Genomic DNA, 26,149 nt, shown 5'->3' with positions numbered 1-26,149 from the left:
TCCTTGTAGAATGTTCAATAGATCCTTTGCTAATTTGTTGAGAGTAGGAGGCATAAGCCTCACAGTACAAAACTGCCAGTGATGTCAAACACGATCTTCCTCTTCTGGCCATTTCTTTTTTTTAAAGTTCAATGGAATTTCCTTCTAGCAAGAAGAATGACTATCATCTGAAGATCTGCAGCTCTATACCAATGCAACATGTGGTTCAGGAATGGGACCATACTTTAAAGGAAGTTGGTTAGTGGTGTGAGGGCCTGCAAAGTGGCCTGGTGAGTAGAGGAAGACTGACACATTTTTTGGAGATGATGCCTATAATGGCAGCATTATTGGTGTGACAGGAGGAATTAAGACACAAGAAAGTAGTTTTCATTGAAATAATAATGCTGTGGTGCACGTTTTATCAAAGAAATCTGCTAGGTAGAACTTAGTACAGGTAATGTTGAGAAAGTTACTGTTGCAGTGTTTGTCAATTAATTTTAGTATTCCTGCTAAGCATGTTCCAGGCAGATTGAGTGTGGTAACTGATAGCTTGTCCTGTTTTCTGTTTCACAGGTTTCATTCATTGGTTCCAAAGGCAGATGGGCAGCTTGTGGCAGTGTCCAAGGAGGTGTGGAATGCTGGTAGGCTGTAGACAGTTGACGGGTGAAGTCGTTCTGGACAAGATGCAATGAGGAAAGCATATAGCTCTGTGGTTGCTTATTTTATGTCTTTTGTGGAACAGTTGTCTAGACCTCGTAGGATTTGGTCATTTAGGATAGCTGTCAGATATTTGGTAAAAAGGTGGGAGTTAGGTGAAGTGTGCACACAGTGAGGGTCCATTTTGGTGGTACTCAAGTGCACCAGCAAGGTTTATAGGTTTAAGGGATGTTACTAAACATTGGGCAATTGTCACAATGTTGACAAGTTGGGAAAGCATGAACGAGTCAGGATATGATGAGACTTTCTCTAAGCAAGTAGTAGTTGTCGGTTTTGTTGAGAAGTTTGTATGCAGATTCTTTGAGTTATAATGCATATGTTTTGTGGGCAATTGTATTTATTTTTATGTATGAAGAGGCATTTAGAGTGAGTGAATTGTTAGGTAATCTGATCTGGAAAGATTTATGTAACTGCTTTAATTTGGTTGCAAAGTTCTAATTCCAGTCAGATAGAGTAATGTTAACAGGTAGTTTTAATGTGGAATGCTGGTGTATTGATGTGTGCAGTTGCATTCAGTGGAAGTGTATGTCTAGGTCAGAAGGGTGTAATTTGTTTTTCTTTCAAGGTTTGGATGGTAGGTCAGTTTCAGCAAGAGAGCCTGTTACACAACTAAGGGTGGTATTAGAAAATGAGAGTATTTCACATGACGGATTTATATCTCGTACTTTTCACACAGGGTAAGCCTCTGACCTAGATTTAGAAGGCAGATCTATTGAACTGATAAAAAGGGAAGGGAGGTAATCTTTGGATGCATTTTTGTTTTACTTTAGATGGCGGATAAGCAAAGTCTGTAGTTTGACTAGTCATAATTATGTATTTTTTTTGCAGAATGCAGCAGGATTCTTCTTCTGGGCCATTCATTTGAGTACTGGGCAGCAAGACAAGAAGGATTAAGACCCGGTTGATTCTTTTTTTAGGATTTGATCCTTTAAAATGAGATGAGATTGTATTGTTTTTTTAAAGAAGTGTATTGGAACTAACTATTACACAGGGTTAATGAGCTCCAGGCACACTTAGGATAACTGTAATTGACCTATAGGGGAGTATCTTAGGTAGTGTATAAAAATAATGCTATTATCTCGGGATATGGGTGTGTTGAAGTGAAGGTTTCCTGAAGTAATGCTGTTATGGCCTGTAATTTTTCACAGGCTAGTGTTTAGAGGAACTGCAAGTTTAAAAGCTGTGGAAATGCATAGACATCTTGTTAAACAAAGGGTATCAAGACTCACTTCTTTGAATTTTGTGATGTTACATCACTGTGATTTTTGTGATATGGATCTTGCATATTCATATCAGATGGGATTCACGTGAGTGATATTGGGCTTGATTTGTTTCGTGTTCCTATTTTGATATTATTTAAGGACCAAGTAGAGGGATTTTAGGTTTATTTAGTGTACCCACTGGGATCTTAGGGAAATGGGGGAACAAACTGTCTTTAGGAAAGGCTGGTAGGCAGTATTAGGGGATCTGCTTTGGTGAAGGAAACCCCTCTTTCTCCCTTTCATTCCTTGAGTCAGCTGCCTAAGCTTAGGATAATCAGTGACAGGGCTATTTTGGTCTATTACATTGAGTGGTTGTTTAATGCGGCTTGAAGTATCTATTGGACAGTTAAAATGTTGTCATGGAAATATTTGTGGTGAATTATAACTGCTCTGTTCCACTGCTGTGTCATTATGAATTTGTAGTGGTTTATTTAATGTTTGGATTGTAACAAAAGTGGCTACATAAGCTATCTTGATGCATTTATTTTGTTTTGTGGGGGGCAGGGCTATATGGACAATTGTAGTTTGCCAGGCAAATGTACTTCACCATATTAACCTGTCTGCTGGTATTATAATAGGTGAAGTTCTAAGGAAAGGCAGTGAGAGAGGGAGAGAGTCAGTGAGTGACTGAGTGAGTGAGTGATTAGAAGTAGAAAGTGAAGGGTCAGGGGGCAAGCAGAGAGGATGTGAGGTTAGGAAAGGGAGGGTTCTTTATAGATAGGTCTGTCGGTGTGCTGGCCTTTTTGCTGTGTTTGGTGGAAACCCACCCTTCCCACACATTTTATTTAGCTATAGCGTTAGGCTTTAGATGAAGGGTTTATTTTGGGTGGTGTTAAAGGGGGTTTACTTTGGTGAGGTGAAACACTCTTTCCCCCTTTCCTTCTTTGAGTTGTCTGCTTAAATTTGAGGGGAACAGTGGCATACTGCTCCGTGGATGTTTTTGGTTTATTACAGTAACTGATTGTATACTGTTGGATGTTATTTCTTTTGCCTGGTGAGTGTTTGCAAATGCTGATAAGAAATACCACTTAGAAAACAATGAAGGAATACAAGTTGACCTTTTAATGATTTAGTGCATTTGACCTTTACAGGCCTTCTTCATGATAAATACAGTTTGTGATAAAACCATTTAAATACCATCTACAACAAATAAGACATCAAATCAAAATAATTAATTAATCATGTTAACTCTTAAAGGGATACTACTACATAAAAACTTTGAGATACCATAAATAGAAATAAATAAATAATTCTCATTTGCATTTCTCAAAATATTGCCTTCTTTCCAAATGCTGCCATAATAATATTTGTGATAAATTATATCTGTTCTTTTCCAATGTTGTGCCATCATGAATTTGCAATGATTTATTTAAAGTTTCAATTTTAATAAAACTGTGCACATTGGTTGTCCTGGTGTGTATACTGTATTTTCACAGAAGCATGACTATGTGGAACAGGCTACCAATTCATGTGAAACAGAGCACCTCTATGACACTGTTCAAGAGTAACCTGGATGAGTGGATGGGGCACCATAACTTCTTACTGGGGGTAGAGCCCAAAACCCTCCTGGACATGGGCAGTCATCATTAAATGCAATCTTGAGTATTGACTAGCATTTCTACAGTATTCCATTGAGATGAAACAGCTAGGCCTAAAATGACCTCCAAGTCGATAGTCTAGTAATCTCCTATGATCTCCTGTGATTCTATGATCCTATATTCGTTGTGGTTTCAGATTACACATACATACCTTTATCTTTATGGCATGTATGTTGTCTATTCTTCTTCTTCTTCTTTCGGCCTTTCCCAGTTAAGGGTCGCCACAGTGGATCACCTATCCGCTCATGATTGGCAATGGAGTTTTACAGTGTCAAGTTGCCAGCCCAATGCCCAACCTTCCACTGAAGGCACACACATGCACACACTCACACCTAGGGCCAATTTAGAGTATCCAATCCACCTACAGCATGTCTTTGGGATGTGGGAGTGAGTATAATTTCATGTGGTTTGGGGAGGCAGTTAAAAATCCAGTAACAGAAAACATCACAATTCAGGAAAACTATATAATATATTCACTTCTGATGTAATGTCAACTCAGTTAATTTATATTCTAGACATGTTTTGCATTCCTCAGCATGAGTAGAAATCATATATGTACAATTAATGGAAACAGAACACAATGCAACATGTCAAATGATGGCAGGGAAGTACCTATAAAACCCTACATTTTGCAACTATCTTTGAAAGGTCAAATATCAGAACCTTTTGAGAGCTCTTAACAAACATTTCAGGAACTTGTAATAGGTTAGCTGAGTACCCAATGCACATATTTTACTGCATTTCAATGCTAATGTGACTACACTACATTGCTACCTCCCCTAGGCACAGGAAACGTTCCTTGATTAGCAGAAACATATCTGATTTTTATTTAATTCTGACATAAGATCTTTCCTGGATATGAGTAACATTGCACAATATGATCAAAAGACATTTTTATCCTTAATGGAAATCAGACATAAAACAATATGATGCACTGGCAAAGTGGAAAGCCAGTGAAACTTTATATCTGAGTCTAGGAATAATAGGATATATTAATCATCCTTTAGAAAGTTCCTAACAAAGCTTTCAAAAAACTGTGGTAAAACAATAATGGAAAATTTAACAATAAAGAGTGTGAAAGACTACTACTATTCTAATATGAAATTTAATGCAGGATATTGTTGAATCTCACCATACCACATTTCATACTGCATTGCTCCATCACTCCACAGAACAGGGAGTTTTCACATTGACATAGCTATATTTACAAACAGTGTCATTGACTTGAGAATTATATGGTTTCTACTTCTCATATATAATGGCAACTAACTAGGCATGTTCTTTTTTTCTATTTTGTAAGCCCTGTGCCATCAGAAGTCATACTACCAATGATTGAAACAAATTATAATGTTATACATTTAGTACCTATGCATAAAAATCCAGATTTTAGTCCTTCTTTGTTAGTTCATGGTAACACCTTTAAAAACTTACAGCTGGATACTCCATACTCTTAAGAATGATATTCTGTCTTGCATATTCCATTGCAAGACAGAATATCATTCTGTCTTGCATATTCCATTGCAACCCAGTGCTGTATTTAAGAAAACTCATGACATGTTTGCAGTGACAGAAATATATATGCGCATGCACGCATGTGTTTGTGTGTGTGTGTGTGTGTGTGTGTGTGTGTGTGTGTGTGTGTGTGTGTGTGTTTGTGCACTGTGTGTGTTACAAGTGTCCATCAAAGTGCACAAGCATTAGCAAATAAAGACTCAACACTGGCACTTCAAAAACAAATTTAACTGAATAAATAAAATAGATATGTGGGAAGAAACTAAAAAGTATAAAACAAAAACTGAGAAACTGGAAGCTTTTAATTGTGGATATGGATATTAAGATACCAGCAGTCCCTTTAGTTTTATATACAGGTCAGGCATATTTTATATACCAAAGGAAAGGTCACGGATGGTAATTAACAAAGAGTTGATGGAATATATTTGGGAGGGATCTTTCCAAAAGAAAGACCTGCTAGACAAATAACAGAAGGTCTGTATGAAAGAAGACAAGAGTAAAATAGGACAAGATGCTTCTATCCAAAAATCAAGGTGTTTAGAACTATGTGATATGAGTGGATATTTTAGAAATATGCAATTAAGTCACACATACATAACACAAGCAGAAGGTAGTTTATCAAAGTGAAAGGGGATGAGAATGAAGTGGGGGGGATGTTTGAGAAACAAGAAGAGAATAGGATTTTGGATGTAGATCCTTTAGAAAAATTGCCAGCTAGAATATTATCTTAGTAAAGCAGTGGAAAGTATTCTAAGAATTAAATTAACATGGGAATGGAGAAAGAAGATCTTGCACAAAGGATGACTTGAAGGGGTACAGAAAATAGGCAAGAGGGGAGCTGGAATTTATTCTAGAAAATTGGCAAAGAGAGGTGTTGGGAACAAATAACTATACAGGGAAAGGTAATAGACAATGCCAAGTAAAAATCTGGATTACAGGTTAAAGACTGCCTTCCCTACCAAGGCTTGATATCAGACTATAGGAAAAGAGAAAAGGATAAGGGAGTGCTAAGTCACAGACTAGATTTGGTAGAGTTTGTAGTAAAGTCTGCAACAGAAGCTGCTGTTAAAAAAGGATAATTAGTGTGGCATATAAAATAATATCTGATCTGTAAGAATCAATTGGAGGAGGTTAGAAAAGATTGGGAAGAGGGAATGGAAAGGCAATTTACAAAGGAATAATAGGAAGACATCTGTACAGCTCCCATGTATGCAAAAGAGTCCAGAAAGTTTAGGGGTTTCGCTTGGAAGTGACTGCATAGGTATTTCTATACCTGCAGCAGACCTAAGAAAAATTTTCCTTGTGAAGACAGCAAATGTTGGAGGTGTGATGGGAAAGAGAGGTAACCAGGAACATGTTTTTTGGTGTGTAACAATTTGGCAATTTTACAGAAATTCCCTACAGAGTAGTCTGTCAGAAATGTTAGAGAAGTAAACAGCTTTAACTAAGAAAATTATGATTTTCACTTGGGACACATGATCTAAATTACTAATGCATTACAAATTTTAATGCTTTTGGCTGCCAAAAGCAATTACTAGGAAATAGAAATCAAAATCTACACAAACTGCAATTGAAATACTGAATATTATAAAAAGAAAAAAAGAATTGGGGATGGGATCTTTAGAAAAGGCAAAGAAACAATTTACATAGAAATGCATTTGTGGGAACAATACATGCAGTATAATGCTAAAGAGTAGGAAGGGTTAGGAGTGAGGTTTAGGGGAAGGCAGGAATTGAACAATCTATACAACAGAGTGAATGACAGTTGTTTATATGCAATGTATAATGCATGTAAATGGAAATGTTTAATATTTTTTTCTTTTCTTTTCAATTAATATATGTATGCCTATGTCTTAATTTAATGAATTTTATTTACACTTTTGTTGACCAGGTTAGTCTCACTAGGCCAATAGTCTCTTTTCAGGGGAGATTGGAGGTGTTTTTCACATTAACTTGGAGGAAATTTGGCCAGGACACTGGGGAGCTTTCTCTACTCTTTCTGAGTACCAGGTAGCACCAGAGGACTGTCACTAGTTGTTCAAAAAATCTAAATGTTATCTATTTGCACTGTCTACCTGAGGAAAAAAATTATCTGCAGTTTACTTGGGGAACAAATATATCTACGTAAACATTTCCAAGCAACAATCCTAAATGTTCTAGATTTTGTTGCATATTTGGGAGACATACATATATTCTCCCATTGTTTCTTTGTGAATTGCTAATCCAGTCTCTCTTCCACTCATTTACTCATTTTGAATTGTTTTCCATAAGTCTTCATTCTTTTTACTGTCCAAAAAATGATTTTTCATTTCTTCTTCATTATAATCTTTACATTTTCTGTCCTCCAGTGTTTTATGTTTCATGCTATTTTTATAAACAGCTTATCTAATAATAATCTCTACAAAAATGTCAGCCTCATCTTCAAACCTTTCCCGTATATTTTATTATTTTTTTAAATGTCATCCTTATGACCATTCTATGGATATATTAAATAATATGCACTCATTATCATGTTAGACCATTACTGTATAGCTTTTACAGCTTCATAATTCTTAATTTTCCATAATCTTATCTTATAATTATATCCTTTTTATCATCTCCTGTCGTTTATTTTTCCCCTTTTCATTTTTTCCATTTCTTCATATTTCACATGCAGTACTTCCGTATGAAGGTGCCATTCTTCTCCATAATATTTGAATACTTCAGAAAAGTGTATCAATACCAAATACACAAATTATTTTTTTAAATTCAAACCTTCTTCTTCTTTCTTTTTATATAAAATTCCATGTCTGACTGGATTGAGTCTTGATCCATAAATAAAACTAAAAAAAAACCTCTAATAATTATTTTCCCATTTTTTCCAGTACACATATATATACTCTCTCCAAATATTCCAACTTTCTTAATATATATATATATATATATATAATATATATATTATATATATATATATATATTATGTATATATGTGTGTGTGTGTGTGTGTGTGTGTGTGTGTGTATATATATATATATATATATATATATTTATATATATATATATATATATATATATATATATATATATATATATATCTATATATGTGTGTGTGTGTGTCTATATATATATATATATATATATATATATATATATATATATATATATATATATATATATAGGGTTCCTATCAGCAGACTGAAGACGCATGTTTCCGAATGCATCTTGGTCGAACTGAAAACACTGAAATGGCAAAATATCGAAGCAGCATGTAAGGGAATTCTTTCCCTGGGAAAGAATTTGCTTGGCCGCTTCGGTATTTTGCCATTTTCGGCACTGTAGTGTGGTCTCGGAGTTGGTATATTTCAGTAGGGGGGGTGTGGGGCATAGCCCCCCCATGTCGGGAGGTGTGGGGGGCTAAGCCCCCCACTTAATGTCATATTTTAAAGTGTTTTCTTTCTTTTTTTTTTTTTTGTTGGAACAGCGATTTTTTTTCCCTTGAAAAAAAAATTGCTGTTCTGACAGTTCGGTTTTGTAAGCTTTCGCTTACATGGGGTCAATTAATCACTGTTCACTTATCTAAGCATTCAGTGATCTAATATAGACCCTATATGTATATATATATATATATATATATATATATATATATAAATACACACATATATATACATATATATATATATATATATATATATATATATATATATATATATGAAAATATACTTTGTAAAGATTAAATAGAAAGTTTTCCACTAACTTTATTTCATCCAGAATTTTTCTGTTTTGCCAAACCTGATTTCTAATATACTTATTTAATTTCTAGTAAAATATATGCTCTTGCTTTACTCCTCACTGAACATACTTTCCTCTACATCCTTTATTCCTCTCCCTAAATTTTCATCCTTTAACCTATCCTTCCTACTTCATTCATATACCTTATACTGAATGTGTAAGTACATCCTGCTTTCTGTCAAAACTATTAGCTTATACCGGTCCTAAAATGTATAAAATTGTATATAATTTTATTTTGTACACTATTTGAATTCAGAAATTTTATTTTGCTTTTCTTCTGTGTGAATTTTTGTTAATTATCTAGCATTACTGCATATGCCTATTTTACTCTGATGTATTTTTTATTCATTGGTGAAATGCTTGATTATTGTGATTTGCTTAATTGCTATTTTTTATGCAGTTATTTTCCCTAGGCCTATGCTGAAAATGGGTACACAGACACAATCAGACTTTCCCAGTAAACAAATGTCAATAAATAAATAAAATATTCCAATGATTTTTATTTCACCAAAACCCTTTGCATTTTGAACTATTTAACCTTGATCCAGTTTTACTTAATCCAGATGCATTTAACCCCCTTTCTATCTTTGTCACAGTTTCCCTCATCCATACTATATGTTTTGTTACAATAACTAAATCAACTGTCTATGAAAGATATATAGCTATTATTACATCTTATTACAATGTCCTACCTGCAGTTTGGTGGGCGTTCGAAAGACATGAGTAAATGGGCGTGCCTTCGTGGAAGGTTGAATGTCGAGCTGGCACATCGGTGTTCATGAAAATCTACTGCCAATCATTAGCGGACCGGAGTTCCGCTGTAGCAACCCCTAACCGAGAAAAGCCGAAAGACAACAACATTACATTTTCCATCCTGCTTCTCTCATTTCACCAGTGCATGCTTATTTTATTGCATTCATTACTATCACAAATAAACACACAGACATTGGACATCCCTCGTTTCACCCCTTTTCAATATTTATTTCCTTTCCTAGCTATCTGTTTACTATAACCTTCATGCAAGACATCTCATAACACTTATTTAATAATTTTATTTTTTCCAGCCCATAATCTCCAAAATATCCTGTATTGTCTCATAACTTACTGAATCAAATACTTTTACTACATCACATACAAACAAACTTTATTTTTCCTTAAAAATAGCATCCCTTTCTTCTTCTACTGTTATGAACATATCCTTTGCTTGCTTTCCCTTTACACCATATACCCGGGCCTCCACTGAAAAAAGACCTGTGCTCAGTTGGAATTTCCCAGTAAACAAATAACTATACCCCTCCCCCTATCTCTTCATCAAAACAATGCCCATTTGTTTTATATTATTTTCATAAAGATTTCATAATCATATTCTCCAATGTTATTGGCATCAAATTATTATTTTTTGCCATTTTTACCTCCATATAAAGTTAATCACCCTAACACATATCTTTATATATATATATATATATATATATATATATATATATCCCTTCCTCCAACTGTTCATTCAGTATTTCTATAAAAGCTTCTTTTTTCCTTATAGTGATTCCCTTAGAATATCCATAACTTAGCCTATCTAAGCCTGCTGCTGATTCTTCCTTCACCTCTTTTATAACATATTTCAATCATTTAACTTGAATTATATTTTATCTGAAATTTTCAATTTTCCAACATCCCATTCAACTTTCTTCTTCTTATACATTGTTTTTACATTTTTTCTATTATCTCTATAATTTTTTCTTTAGATTTTGCAACCCCATAGTCATCTTATATCCCATCAATCTTACTATTCCTTCTTTTTACCTCCTTTAATAAAAAGTGCAAAACTTATTTTTTCTTTCCCATAAAAGTATTTCTATTTTTACAACATTGTCTTATTTTTTCTTTATTTTTCCTCAGACTTTTTTCTATTTCTTTTAGTCTAACACGTCCTTCTTCCATTCCTTTAACAAAATATCTTCATCAAAACCTGTATTTTTATGTTCCATGTTTTCTTTTATTTTTTTTACACTTTTCTCTATTTCCCAAAAAGTCTTTTTAGATTTTGCTTTAACCACTGCCCATCATTGTTTCTAGCTTTTATAAAATACCCTCATGGTTATGTCTTCTTTCCATGGTCTGTTACCTTTCCCTTTATTTCTTTCTTTTTACTTAACACTGCTCACACAAAAAAACTTTGTAAAAAAAGAAATGAGCCGGCTTCAGGAACACAAACCACAATTTATTGCTGTTTACTGTGAGCGCTTTCGTAAGAGTAGATACTCCAACTTCTTCAGACAAACTCTAGCACAAAAAGACAAGCTTTATATATTATAAACAATTAGCCAATCAAGCAATCATACAAATTAGGTAGGCTCCAAGCCCAATCGACGTTAAAGTTTCAACCAAGTCATAAAACCTTAGTGTTATAAGCAAATTGCATTCAACAAGAAAAATCCATCAAAGTTCTTACCAAAAGGCACTTTTAAAAACTAAAACATTCATAAAGAATCACGTAACATTATAAAACATTATAAAAACCATAGCCGTCTGACACGGTCCAACTAAATCATACAAAGGGCCACTAGATGCGAACAAGATGTTCCTAATGGATATGCAAACATGAATCATTGTATATTAAACCCAAACAGAGTTTAAAAGTTAATGAAAAATACAGCATAACAATATATACAAAATATATCTAAGATATCTATAAATATATATATATATATATATATATATATATATAAATATATATATATATATATATAAACTACTGGGTTGATAGTTGTTACCTGAACCTTGCCCTCTTTATAAATATATAAACAGAGGGACTCTCATTATTATATATAAACTAAACTGGAAGAAATATTTAATCCACATATATATGTATATACAAGTAGGCAAAAAAAAAACAATAATTACTTATTGCAAACTACCTAGTAAGAGCTTTTAATTTAAGCAAACATTTACTAGATACATATTCGTTTAGGCCTGGTGAAACATAGGCTAATGTGCGAATTTGCCAACACAATTCGCACTCCTCTAGCTTCAAATCTCATGGGCCACTTGTTATATTATGTTCAACTTGCTGTAAAACCACAAAAAAAATTTTGTAGTCAGGGTGCCCCATGATATGTTTGGCCAGGGCATTGGTAGCTAAATTCCTGTGAATGCTATAGAGATGCTCATACACTCTTTGTTTAACATTCCTCTCAGTTTTACCAATGTAGTATGCATCGCAAACTTCACATAAAGCAGCATAAACAACTCCTTGAGTATCACAGTTAAACTTCCCATCAGTTGTGTATACTCTGTCCCTAATCTTTATTTTGTTACCAATTATAAAATGTTTGCAATATGGACATCTACCACACTTAGACATACCAATACAGTTCCTACTGTTTTTTTCTTCTTTTTCTCAACCAGACATTTCAAATTTGCACCCCTTCTAAATGTAAACTGTGGTGATTGACCTAGGGATTTGTTAATCCCATTGTCTTCTAAAATGAAAGCCCAATTTTTGGTGAGAATATCCCTAATGAGATTAGAATATAGAGAGTATGTGGTCATGAATCTAATGTTCATGTCCAAACTAGTTTCTTTACTTCTTTGAGAGGGTATTACGCCCAATGACGTTGTCTCTATCCCATATCCTTTGTGCACTACGGGGTAAAAATTTATTTTTACTTACATCTCCTGTTAACCATTCTATTCCTTTTTCTTCTTTTCTTCTTTCTTCATTATCACCTCACACAGCTCATATTACCTTGTGATCAGAAAAATCTAATTCTTCTACCCTTCCTGCCACCTTTATTTCACCTAAATGCATAACAGAATCTCTGTTTTAAAAATTCCCATTTTGTATGTCCACTCTATACTTATCCCTATTTTCAAGTTTCCATGACATCACTTCTTTAATACCTTTACATCTTGCGTAATTTTCCTTTTTCTTTTCGTACCATACGGTTAAAGTTCCTGATATTTACTATACACATGTTCTCTATCACATTTTTTAATTCTTCAGACATTTTTTTTCTTTCTGACATGTTTGTATACATATACATTACTATTAGGCTCACACAATTTCCATTTTTCTACAATTCACATGTCATCACCCTTCTTTGTATCACATTTGTTACATCTAATATTTATACTTAATCTTCTCTTATTTATACCCCTAACCCAGAACGCATTTAAAAGCCTACTGATCACATAACCTTTTTTCCCATACATCTTTATTTTTTCTCTTTCTCTTTTAACGTATTTTGTATCCTTCCAACAAAATACATCAATTTGTTTTCTATTTGCACCATTCAACAACCATTAAACCTCTCACTTCATTTCTTATACGGTTCACATTTAGTCCCAAAATACCAGAGTTAACCATTTACATCTTTACTTCCCCATTTCTCCTTTTTGCCTTTCAACTACTAGACTTAACTTCTTTCTGCCCCTATTCTTTACATTTCAGAGTCACCATCTTCCTCTTCTTCACTTGCTAACCCATCATACCTATTTTCTGTTTGTAGTTGAGTCTCTTCTACTATTAGTCATTCCTTTTTCTCAGTTATATTTGTTTCACATTCTTCCTCACTTATGTCAGCTCAAAGCTCTGTCACTATATTCAGTATCCTACAGACTGCTAAGATATTACCTATCTCTGGTATATAAGGTATCTTCCAACCAAGTATTGATGGACCCAGTGAAAATCAGGAAATCATGCATCATCGGAAATATTCATTCTAGGGACCAAACATCTTCTGCAACATCAACATGGTTTGGAGTGACAGGCATATCTTGCAAAGGATACCACGGTTCAGGAACAGACTTCCCACCCACATTAAACAAAGGTCATTCCTATCCAATTCCAAATGCAACTTGGATCTGTGGATGGGTAGTAGAAAACGTACACTTGGACTGCCACTTGTACTACTAATAGACAGAGGCAGCTCCTAAATGGTTTATCCCATGCATGGGTCCCCTCAAATTATTTAGGATATTGATTCTAGTTATTCTCAGTAGGGATAATATATAATTATTGACCATGGGATAGATAAGGCCAGTCTAACACCAAACTGTATAGGTTGATTCAAACACCAAAAAAGAAACTGGCTAGGCTTAAAATGGCCTGCAAGGGCAGCTAGAGTAGTACTTAACTATGAAGCTGTCAGCCATTTCACTTTCATCCTGAATATTGTTCTCTGCATGTTGTCTTTCCTCTCTCTCACTTTTTTATCTTGTACCCATAGTTTTTCCAGCATAGGACAGTCAAGTCAAAAATGTCAAGACTCATTACATTTCCTACAAAAGACTGTACAGTTTCTAACAGTAAGGTCTTGTTCCCTAGGTAGCTCACATCTTCTTTTCTTACATCCCTGAACATAATATTCTTTTTATCCCCACAATAAAAGCAAGCCCTCAGTTAGCCCCAGTACCTAACAGTTATTCTTTTCCATTTTCTGTTCTATTATTTGAAATATTCCATAATTTTCCATGATGCACATCTAGTGTAAAGTACCCTTCCAACCCACTAGCCATACATTTCTATAATCATATTTTTTCTTTACATCATGTACTTCATCACATATTGTGAGAAAAAAGCTTTACATTCACATCTTGCCATGTCTGCAGTTCTGAATTGCATTGTTTTCTTTTTTAACTGCTGGTCAAAGCTCTGCAAAATGAATTCTTTTCAAGGTGATATGTTATTAGTTTTTTTCTACTTCACCCATATATTTTTTTTGCACTTCAAAAAGACTCAAAAGTTACTTCATAAAAGTCTTCTGACTTCAAATATATCAGTGCTCTTCTATCTTTTAAGGTAAATCCTAATATCAATGTAATATTGTCCAGAATGTCACTCCCACCAATAAGAGCAGTGGTTTTACTTCTTAATCTTATCCCTGGTATTTTTTCCCTGCTGCTTCTTGTTCCTTAAGTCACAGCACTACATGTTTTTTTTTCTTTACTTCATTTCTGCCATCCACAATGCCTAGTTTACCCACCCCCCATCTTAAAAATTTAGAGGGAGAGAGAGAGAGAGAGAGAGAGAGAGAGAGAGAGAGAGAGTTGCAGCAAGATGAAATCATAGTTATGGAGTTTTGGAAAATGGAGATTTGGATACAGAGATATTGGAGAACATAATGTAAAAAGGAAAATCAAATGAAGGTAAGTATGTGAGCTGGACCGTGACAGATCAAGTGTTGCAGGATCAATCTGATAATGAAGCTGATACCGTGGCAGAGAAGAAGATTACAATAAAGCAATATATCAGGTAAGTGAAGGGAAACCTTTTAAATATTTCTTTTTCCCACTGTAGTGTCATCTCTGAGTTGGTATATATAGTTGGGGGGTGTGGTTGGTTGTCTGTATGATATTGGCCGATTATGGGCATGTGATGTTTGTTTTTTTCATTGATTTTCTAGTTCACTGATTTTCCCATTCACTGTTTATGTTTTGCTGTTTCACAGTTTGCTTATTTTAAAATTCGGTAGCTCAACACAGACCCAGAATCACCTATTTTTAAGCAAATATAGAATAGAAAGCTGTAGAAAGGGTGGAAGGTAAGTATGACATGGCTAGATTACAAAAAGCATTTGACACTCAAGAATTATGGTATGGTTACAGATGTACAAAATACACTCTGCACTGATAAAGTACATTGCATCTACTATGCAACAATGGAAAACCACTTTATAACTGAGTTATGATAAAGGACAAATTATTATATTAGGGATAAGAATCCAAAGCAGGATATTTCAGGGTGATTCTTAAGCACAACAGCTGTTTCACCTTGTCCTTAACCAATTGAGGTACTCATTAGGCTCTGGTAAAAGCTTGATTTCCAAAAGCCAGTCTTGGTCAAACACATCTCACTTACTTTATTAGGATGATTTAAAATTGTATAGCTCATGGCACAAACACCTGAAAGCACAACTGCAAACAGTTACAAATTTCTCAGATGTTATAAAAACATTCGATCTTGATAAATTCACAAATCAATATTTAGAGCAGGAAACTGTTGCATATTTTATTTATTTTATTTATTTCACATTTGTTTACCAGGAATGTCTGATTGGGTTACGTTTTCAGCAGATGCCCAGGGAGAAAAGCTCAGAAATACAATTTAACAAGCACACATTAGATACAATGTAGTTACACATCAGTTACAATGAAACAGTCATGCCTATAGAATTAGAGAATACTATATACGTGAAGTTACATCAGCTACAAATTGGTCTATAGGCATTTCTACAGTGGACAATGAGTAGAACATAGATGCTAGAAAGCAGAAAAGGATAAACTAGCAGGGGTTAAAGAGTTGAAATGGGAAGGAAAATGGTGTAGAAGAAAGGGGTTTACAGGGAAGTTTGGTAGAGAATACAGGAAAGATAACAGAATTTATGGCCCATCCGCCTGGGGCTGTGCATGAGCAGAGCCAGTTGTCAGTTAAATGTGCCTTGAGAAGTTGTGTAAACTTGGATGGGTTGGTGATATTACGGATATGTTGAGGGATGGCATTCAAGTCAATGGATGTATGATTGCAGTAAAGAGAATTGCCAAAAGTGTTGTTAGATTTTGTGATTTTTAATAGCAATTTATTGGAAGATCTTAGGGTTTTATTATTGGAGTAGGGTTCTAGGATATTTTGAAGAGAGGGGCACTTGTTAGGTTGGTATACTATGTTATGGGCTTATGGGCTATCATGAGCTGATTGAAGGATAGGAGGCTGGGTAGTTTTAGCCAGTTTAGTTTGTGAAGGGCAGCATAGTGGTGGGATATGCATGATGAGTTTGTGGCAAATCTGGCAACTTTGTTGCAACAGGCTTCAGGTTTAGCTTGGTCTGATTTCTTAAGGTTGATGAAGATGGGTGAGGCGTACATTAGGGTAGGTAGTAGATGGGTTCTGGCAATAGTTTGTTTTGTGGAGCTAGTGAGATATGGTTTGACTCTATAGAGGGAGCCAAGCTTTATAGGGGTCTTTCTGATGACTAGTGATAAGTGTTTATTGAATCTCAAGCTGTTTCTATAGTGACACCAAGCAATTTAGTGTGGGAGACAGGTTCAATTTTGGTATTGTTTGCTGAAAGGATGAGAAAGGAGGATGCACGATAAGATGATTTGTTGTTGGCAAAGAGCATTAATTTAGTTTTACTGGGACTGAAAACAAGTTGATAGTTGGAGAGCCAGGATTCAGTGGCTAAGAATGATTGTTGGTTTATTTTTGGGAGCTGGGGAAGGAAGGGAGTAGCATAGATGAAAATGGAGTCATCTACATATTGAATGATAGTGGCTAGGTTAGTAGTGGTGTGGACTTTGTTGATGAAGAGAGTAAAGATGAGTGGCCCTAGAATTGAAGCTTGTGGTATGCCTGCTGTGACAGTGAGGATTGACATCCCTGACATCTGATTGTTTGTTGTCAATCAGATAGATAGCTATGAAATCAAGAGAGTGTTGTTTGGCTTCAGTTTAGGGATGCAAGTTTATTGAGGAGTTTATGGTGGGAAACTGTATCGAATGCTTTGGACATGTCTATGAACATGAAGGATACTACTTGTCCATTATTTTTGAGCTGGTTGATTGTGCTAGTCAAGCTTATAAGAGTGGTTGTTGTACTGTGACTGGCATGGGTCTGAAGCCTTGTTGGGAGTAAGTAAGTTATTGCTTAGAAGGTAGTACATGAGTTGAGTGTGCATACATTTTTCTAGTATTTTTGATAGTGGGGATAATACGACTATTCGTCCGTAGTTACAGAGGTCTGTTGAGGTACTGACTTTATGCAGAGGGGTAATATAGGATATTTTCCAGAGCGCGGGATTATATTGTTCTGTAATAGATCAGTTGATCAGAAGAGAGATGGGGTAAGAGACAGCATTTGCCGCTAGTTTGAGATATTTGAAAGGAAATTGATCTGCTGCAAGAGATGTGGGTTTAAGTTTGTTGAGTATTTTTTTATGGTGCTGGTTTGGACTGGTTTTAGGAAGAATGGATTGGCAGTTGCTTCAGCTTTTGTAGGAATGGACAGGGGAGTATTGTTGTGTTTGATTAGTGATAGTATAGTGTTTGTAAAATATGTATTAAACTGGGTAGTTATGCTGTTACTAGTATTTGCGGTGGTGGGGGTGGAGTTGAGGACTGGCCAGGTAGTACAAGTTGTTTTAGAGTACCACAGAATTTTTGCAGATATTTTTGGTATTTTTGTTGGATCTTAATATAGTATGTTTTTATCATTCTTGATTTGTTTTTTGAAATAGTTTCTTAGTTGGCGGTAATAGTCTAGGGTGGCTTGACTTTTGTTGACGTGATATTGTGTCCAGGCTTTGTCTCTCAGCTTTAGTAGCTTTTTGGTTTCTTTACATAACCATGGCACATAGATTGATTTTACACAGATATTCCTGGAGTTGTAAGACGGTTTATTTAGTATGTTTAAGAAATTATTTAAGTATTGTAGGGCAGATGCTTTATGGGGGAACCAGTTGTAGTGTTGGAGTGATATGAATATATGAGGTGAAAAGTGTTTTTTATCAACTTGTTTGTTATGTATGGCATTTTCTGGAGGATAAAGATTTTGCCTAAGTAGATAGGTAGATGGTTGCTGAGGCTGTCAAGGAGGCAACCTGATAGATGGACCAGTGATGGCTTGTTGATTAAAGTCCAATCAAGTGTTAACTGCCTATTGCTGTGTTTATCTATTCTAGTTGGGGATTGTATTGTTTGTTGAACCAGTATGTTGTTCTGCAAGAGATTTGTAGATGACTTCTTTATTATATGAGATTATAACATATGAGAGATGATTGAATTTCTAGATTATTTAATGCCTATTGTAGATTCTCTGGAATTTAAGATGTCATGGTCATGGACAGAGAGCTTTTTTCTTGATATTTTATTAGGTAAGTCTAACACTGATTTAATTAATACTAGGCTATATACAAAAGATGTTAGTAAAATATTTATCTTCACAGAGCAAGTATACAACTACCCCACATGTTTCATAGCATAACTAGGGCTCTGATATTTTCTTATATAATAAATGCAATTTTTGTAAATATATTTCAAAGATAATTTCTTCAAACATCCTATTACTAATATTAGTTACTTATGTAAAATAGACACTAACTGTGATGCTAAAAGTATAATCTGCCTAGCAAGTTGTGATCGCTGTACAGCATTCTATGTAGGTAAAGCCATTCATAAACAAAAAGTACAAATTTGTATCCATGCTTTTGACATTAGAAGGAGAATTACTACTAATGCTTTGTTTAAGCATATTTCTGAGACTGATGACACATATATTTAAATGTATGGTGTTACAAATAATCTCTGAAAACAAGGGTGAATATTTAGTCATTAGAATGGAAAATGCTGAGTATCACTGGATTAATATACTTAGAGCAGACATTCATCTTGGGTTGAATGGCATGATTAGTTTAAGACCAGTTCTGAAAATGAGGAATATGTATTAAACATGAGGAATTGATATTAATTAATATATACACTTTTGGTCCATTATGTTTCATAAATATGAGCTAATAATGTATTATTTTTAAGATATCAATTTTACCAAGTAACAAACTTAATTAGATTTTAATGTCATATGATTTATGGAAGTTAAATAACATGTCTGGTGATTGTGGAATTATTTGACAACTAATAAAGCATTCTTCTGAAAGCTGATTGGAAGCTTGTAAATATTCAAACTTTCCCTGGTGACTCAAGTTGGTTGTTCATTTTTGCAAGATTATATATTCTTCTGTCTGAATGAGGCATGAACCTTCTTGAAACTGGGCATCTACAATCATGGGACTGCTGCATGCATTCATTGACAGTCATCAGATCCAAACATAGTAAAAGTTCTAAATCTTGAACAAAACAAGTTTAAGATGATGTACTTGCTCAGATTAGCAGAAGCATTTTAGATAAGAGGGGGAATAGAAATCAAAATCAGGCAGCAACAGAAATCGCCAAAAAGCAGAAGAAAGAATATAAAGAACAAGATCAGAAGAAAATAAAAGAAAATGGAAAGCCCTACAATTACAGTGACATGCATAGAGAACCCCAGGAACAACCACATGTTGATCAAGCTTTGAAGCATGAAAGGTTCAGCAGAGGTAAACTTAAACCGAAAAACGAAAGGATAATAATAATGGTAGCTCAAGATAACAGGATACATGCCCATTGGTTTACAAAGTCTATGGATAAGGTAAGAGATATAGACAAATGCAGCAGATATTATTACTGGCCATGATATGGTCATGGCTAAGGGTCTGTATACTGAAAGGCATAACAATGTGGCAAGACTGTTGCATTGGTAATTGTGTAAACACTGCAATATGTAGCTAGCTCAGAAATACTGCAAACATATGACACAAAAGAATTAGCAAATGAGAAAGTTCTGATCATATGAGATCATATGACACCTCCAATTATGAATATAGAAGGAAGAAAATCAGATATAGTAGTCAAAGATAAAAGGACAAAATATCACTAATCACAGAAACAGCTAAACCTAATGATTATAGTGTCCTGCTTACTGAGAGGGTCAAAGTTATAAAATACTAGGATGTATAAGCTCTAGCTAGAGTAATCTGTGATAAGATACCCAGACAGTTCTAATTGTAGCAGGGCTAATATGACTGTGAAGATAGGTGAAGGCTGCCAGCCTAGCCAGGTAGAATTTTGTAGATAATTCTACTGTAGGAAAGCTGATAAATCATGCATTGTGTAATTGCTTGGTATCAAAACTCGGAGCTGAGATGTCTAAATGAAGGAATTCTTCCTATTGTTTTGAGGCCAGAGTTAATGGCTAGAATTTTACATGTATAATTTCTTTTATTGCTCTGGCTTCCTGATCAGCTGCATGATCAAAAGGGCTATTAACCTCTGAGTTTCTGTTAGCCTGGGAAAACAGAAAATTGTTAAGAATGATGTAATGTGAAGCAGCACTGTGTTATCAATTTAAAGAGAGAGAATCAGAGAGCATTTTGCATTTGTCTTGAGAACATCCAACTCACCAGCACAGCCTTTGCTCTATATGTAAGTTTATTTTAGAACTGTGTTTTCTCTTAGATATAGCTAGGAAATAGGAAGATTAGATTAGTGTTTTTTTCTGTATTAATGTCATAACTTTTCTACTGTATTATTTTAAGTATTTCTCTGTGATCTCTGAACTCTTGACTAGCACTGTGTAGTAAGAAGTATTGTCTTGTGTTCTTATTATTTATTATTAAATATTTTTAAACCTTTCAACTGTGGCTAGAGATAAGTTAAGCTCTATAGTACATTGCATGTATATAGTGATACTGTCCAAGCCACCCCAAATAAGCCTTGCTGTTCAGTCACACTTACCAGTTGGATAATAATATTGCACAGTAATAATTGGACACCCTTTGATAAGGGCCTTATTAGTAGTTGCTATTAGTGGGTGGTGGCAGCTGATACTACCGTATAGTCTGGGCAGAAAAGGGGCACAGCTGGAGAATCTGTGCCAGCCTTCCCCAGGAGTGTCTGTGTGTTTGTATATAACTCATATCTCAAAGTGTGTGTGTGTGTCAGCTACTTAGGCAGGGACACAAAACACTGGTTGGACAGAGAGGGTGCTGGAGGTTTTAGCTTGCCTACTAGGCTGAGATCTGGACCCTATAGCTGTGCCAGTGGGGAGTCTTATTGGGGATCTGGACAGAAATGGAGAAACCAGACCCAGACTTACTGTGATCTCTGTGTGCTCTTAAGGGGAATTGTACTTTACCGTGTGTGTATTTGTTATCCTCCCCTATGTGGATGCCCCTCACTGGTGTTAGTGGTGAGGATTAAGGCTCCTTGATTGCTTGGCCACTGCACAGGTGTCACAATGACTAATAAAGATTTTTCAAGTGTAACTCAAATGCTTCTAATGCATGTAACTCTGTATGAGCTGTAGACGTAAGCAATTCAAGATACAATGTGGCTGCTGAGAAGATCACTCTTGGCAAAGGACAAAGACTTAAGAAATACTGATTCCATAAAGTCTAATTAAGCCCTGACTCAGAAATGGGGTCTCATGGTATTAGAAACCAAACCTTTTGCAGAAACTAAAAAAAGAAATAAACTGAGTATAATGCAGACCATATTAATATATAGACACAAACTATATTGGATGTGTATGTAGAAAGGCTATATGTCATTCACATACAAGAGATTTTTTTGTAATGCTTTCATAAAAATACAAAATCATATACAGGTACAAAAGTAACCTGTTTGCTATTTATTTTTTTTTTGTGTTTTCAAGACAACTCAGGGTTGAAATTAACTGAAGCTAATTGCCCTATTCGACGTTGTTCCACCATACTCAACAGTAGCTGGAATTTTGTCAGGCCATGTTTGCAGTGACACAGTATCTATCTTCTGGTTTAATATACATGATTTTATTTCTCCTACAGTGATAGCTCAATTATAGCTTATTGTGGACATGTGCATTGTGTTCGTCTCTGAGGAAAAATCATATGCCCACTGCTAATGGAAGTTGAGTGTTGAGTGCTCTTATATACATGCTCTGGCAAGACATGCTGATGATCTTTTTAAAGACTATGCAGTAAAAGTAATCTTCCTGCCTTCATAACTCCATTCATGCAAAGACAGCCACATTTTTACTGCCTACAACATGAAGACTGACTGAGCAAACTGAAACTAAATAATGGCCTTAGTAATGTATTGAAGTTTGCAGCATATTGAAATCATGAGATTTACCAAAACACTCTATAAAAGATGTAGAGAAAATAATCTCAATATTAACAATTTTATATCTAACAGGAAAATAACTGATTGAAGGGAAATAATCAAAAATAACAAAGATATAAGGCTCTTAAGATGACCAGTGAAGTCCAATAAGGCTCAATATGGGACCACACCTAATTTTAATTTTTTTCATGGATCGAACTACAGGTATTGCAATGTAGTTAGCATAATACCCCAATGACAATGAAATTGGTTAATTAGCTCCACTAAGGGTTCAGAAAGTTTAAAAACAGTTTAAACAAAATTAGTACTTGGTGCAATAGGAACAGCTTCATTCTCAATGAAATGAAGTGTAATAATATCAAATTTGATGAAAATCTATATACTTTGATTACAGCATTGACAAGAAAACATTAAAACAGGCAGTATACTAAAAGATCTAAGACTCATTATAGACAACAAATTAAACTTTGATTTTGTGTTCCAGTGGAAGTTAAAGAGACTTACTCTGCAGTACATGTCATACTGAAAAGCACAACCAGCAGCCTGAAGGAACAAACTTTGCACTTATATTCATCTTTGATCAGGCCACTATAAAATATAATAGTACAATCTTGTAGCTTACAAGCAAACCACTTTACTCTAATTGAGAAAGTTTAGAGAATCTTAACAGAATGAAAAGGGAATGAAATACACAAGCTTCTCTTACGGACTACATGAACAAGAACTGCCCTCCATTTTACAGATGATTTAGAGGTGATACATATGTGGTACATATGACCATGTCTGACTCAATTGAATTAGAAAGTTGTAATTGCAATATATATAATGAGTAGCGTCATTAAACATCCAGTAATATACTGCTTCAGAATTCATATAAATGCAGAAAATGGAAGTGACTTGATGTCTAGCAAATAAAATGTTGGAATAAATTGACACTAGTGATAAAAATTAAGCAATTCTCAATTACATTGTTCAAAAACAGCACAGGCAAGTAATGTATAACAGAAAAATATTACCAAGAGACAATGGCAATCAGAAAACATGAAACAAAGACTTAATTTTACTTTTGTTTGATAACAGGTTAACAGAATTTGTTCTCCTACAGCCCCTTTCAGTTATGGTCCCTGCCACAGTTTGAAGGTTATAGAGATACAATTTAACATAGCCAATTAACCAATGTGCTTTAGGTGCATGGAAGTGACAGTAACTAGAGAAAATTCACACTGGCATATAGAAAACATATTGACTTTACCAAGAAGATGACTGTTGATTAAGACTGAACTGAGACCATAGAGATGTCAGAAAAAGACAAAATAGCCAGTAAGCTGCTTAAAATCCAGTACACTGTTTAACTATCAACAAAACATGAGATGACCAGTGCAGTCATTTTATGGCCATAAGTGTAACATCCTGAAATTCAATAGAGTGTCAACTTGTGCACACATCCTATAAACCAGTGATGATCAAAGTATAGGAATCCTGGAAGTTGAATTATTAAAAAGACTTGATAAACTGTCAACAATATTAAGTTTATAACTCCTTCTGCTCATTACAGATTACATTACAATGTTGCAAATCAGTTCAACTCCACAGTGTTGGGCTCTAGTGTACTCAGCTATGCACTGTAACAGCTGGGTCACTGTGGTACTTCAGCAGAACTTTCATAGACCCAACCACTGCATATTGGATAGTACAGACAATCTTCATGGTGCTATTAACAATAATCTGAGGGGTGCCAAGCTCAGGCTAACAGCAGCTTTCTACACGAAGAAGCAATGAGCTAGATAGAAATATATGGACTTGCTCAGTCCTACACATGAAAGTTTGACACAGTGCTCAGTAACTGAGCTTGTATGGAGATCATGTGTCTTTAAAGTTTTAACTTAAAGTTGAGAAGGCTGGGCCCTTAATCTGACAGTTAAAATATGGATAGACCCCTGGTCATTCTTTTAGCAGTGGTTACATGAAAAAAATGTAGACACACTTTAAGTTAGAAAAACTACAAAGAAGTTATTTGGAAAGCAATATTTATCACAAGATAAGAAGGATCCTGGATCAACCTGTGTACACAAAGGCAGAGTAAATGGACAATGTGACTTGTTATTACTGTATACATCACTGTGCCCCAGTGTTTCCTAATTCAACATTGAATTTCTACTTCAAACATGTCTTCCTACTTTGTTGTGTTGATTTGGAAGTAGTTCAGCCTGACTATCCCTTGCCTCTTCTTTTCCATTAAACTCTCTTTTATACAGTGCCCTCCTCCTCACCAACATTCAGTTCTCTCTGAAGTCCAAACTAGACTCATGCTACAACAAAATTGCTAAGTTTGTAACTAATGCTTCCTTCTCATCCCAACACTGCTTATCATTACACAACCTAAAATGGCTTGAACTCCCCAACTATTACCTTTATCCAACTAACTACATCTCACATACTCATTCATAATCCATCCATGTGCCCTGCTCTGTACTTACTTTATACCATCCTAACAGACCACTCCCATCCAACAACCAACTGCTCGTAAATGTAGAAAAACCCAAACTTTCACTGGCCAGATGCTTTACTCCTTTACCATCACAAAACTTTGGAACTCCCTCCCCCCAACACTTAGATCCACCCACTCAGTAACCCTCTTTAAGACATCTCTGAAACATCACCTCTCCTCATCTTGGCTGTGCACATGTGCTAACACCACATCTCATATAACCTAACTTCAACTATCACAGCTATTCTCACCCCCATTCTACTACTATGCCATCCTCCTTCCACATCCACCTGTCTTTTTACTTACTCCACCTCTCCATCCTGTCCACTCCCCTCTTCTACTAACTCTCATTGTCCTACCATTGATCCCTCCTGTCTACTTCCGTCTCTTCCTAACCATTAAAGACCTACCATTGAACCAGGCGAGACATTCAGGCACTCTCGCAGCCTACCTTAATATCAAACCACCACTTATATCTGCAACAATATCCACCGACTTTGCTGATTCCTGCAACAGGACTCATATAGCATATCGCTCAGCTATTACACCTCCTAAACATGTGAAAAGTTTAAGTACCTAGTCTCTAACTAATTCCTATGTATGCTTTGCAGCCACTGCATGAAGTGTCCTATATATAAATTCTGCTAGCTGAAAACTACTCATATGGAATGTTCTCATGTATATACTCTGTATTGCTTGTCTAATATGTTTTATTTGAGAATGATTACTTATGTCTTGTTTTTTTTTCCACCAATTGTATAAGCTGCCAATAATATGTACTAAGTGTCTTTATTAATGTAAATTATGAATTGTATGTGAAGTGTCTTTATATGTGGAGCTCATCTCCCTAGGATTCCACTGAAAATGGGCACTTCTGGCCCAGCTGGACCATCTCGGTAAACAAATGCAAATAAATAAAATAATATATAAATAGTTGTGTGGTTACAAGTATTGTTCACATTCCCAGCTTTAAATTATCTCTCTTCTACCTGTAACCTCTTCTGTCTCCACCTGTTTTCTTTCTAAATCCAGTGTCCACTTCCTCTCTTTCATGAATCTGGACAATATTCCATATCTCCATTATCTGTGTTCATATTTCCTTTGCATTTCTACTTTATATTTCTGCATTATTA

The 26,149-nt window shown here is 35.1% G+C and overlaps 1 protein-coding gene across 1 annotated transcript in view; it reads right to left on the bottom strand.

The window, feature by feature from the left end:
• LOC122802869 (transmembrane protein 255B-like) overlaps nucleotides 1–26,149 on the bottom strand; it is a 972,295-nt gene that overhangs the window by 577,842 nt on the left and 368,304 nt on the right. The gene's annotated exons all lie outside the window — the stretch shown is intronic.

This window comes from Protopterus annectens, chromosome 5.part0, assembly GCF_019279795.1.
Source record: "Protopterus annectens isolate FY-2018-M chromosome 5.part0, PAN1.0, whole genome shotgun sequence".
Lineage (NCBI taxonomy): Eukaryota > Metazoa > Chordata > Ceratodontiformes > Protopteridae > Protopterus > Protopterus annectens.
Note: the sequence above shows the minus strand (reverse complement) of the source record. Positions and strands in the feature narration are given on the sequence as shown.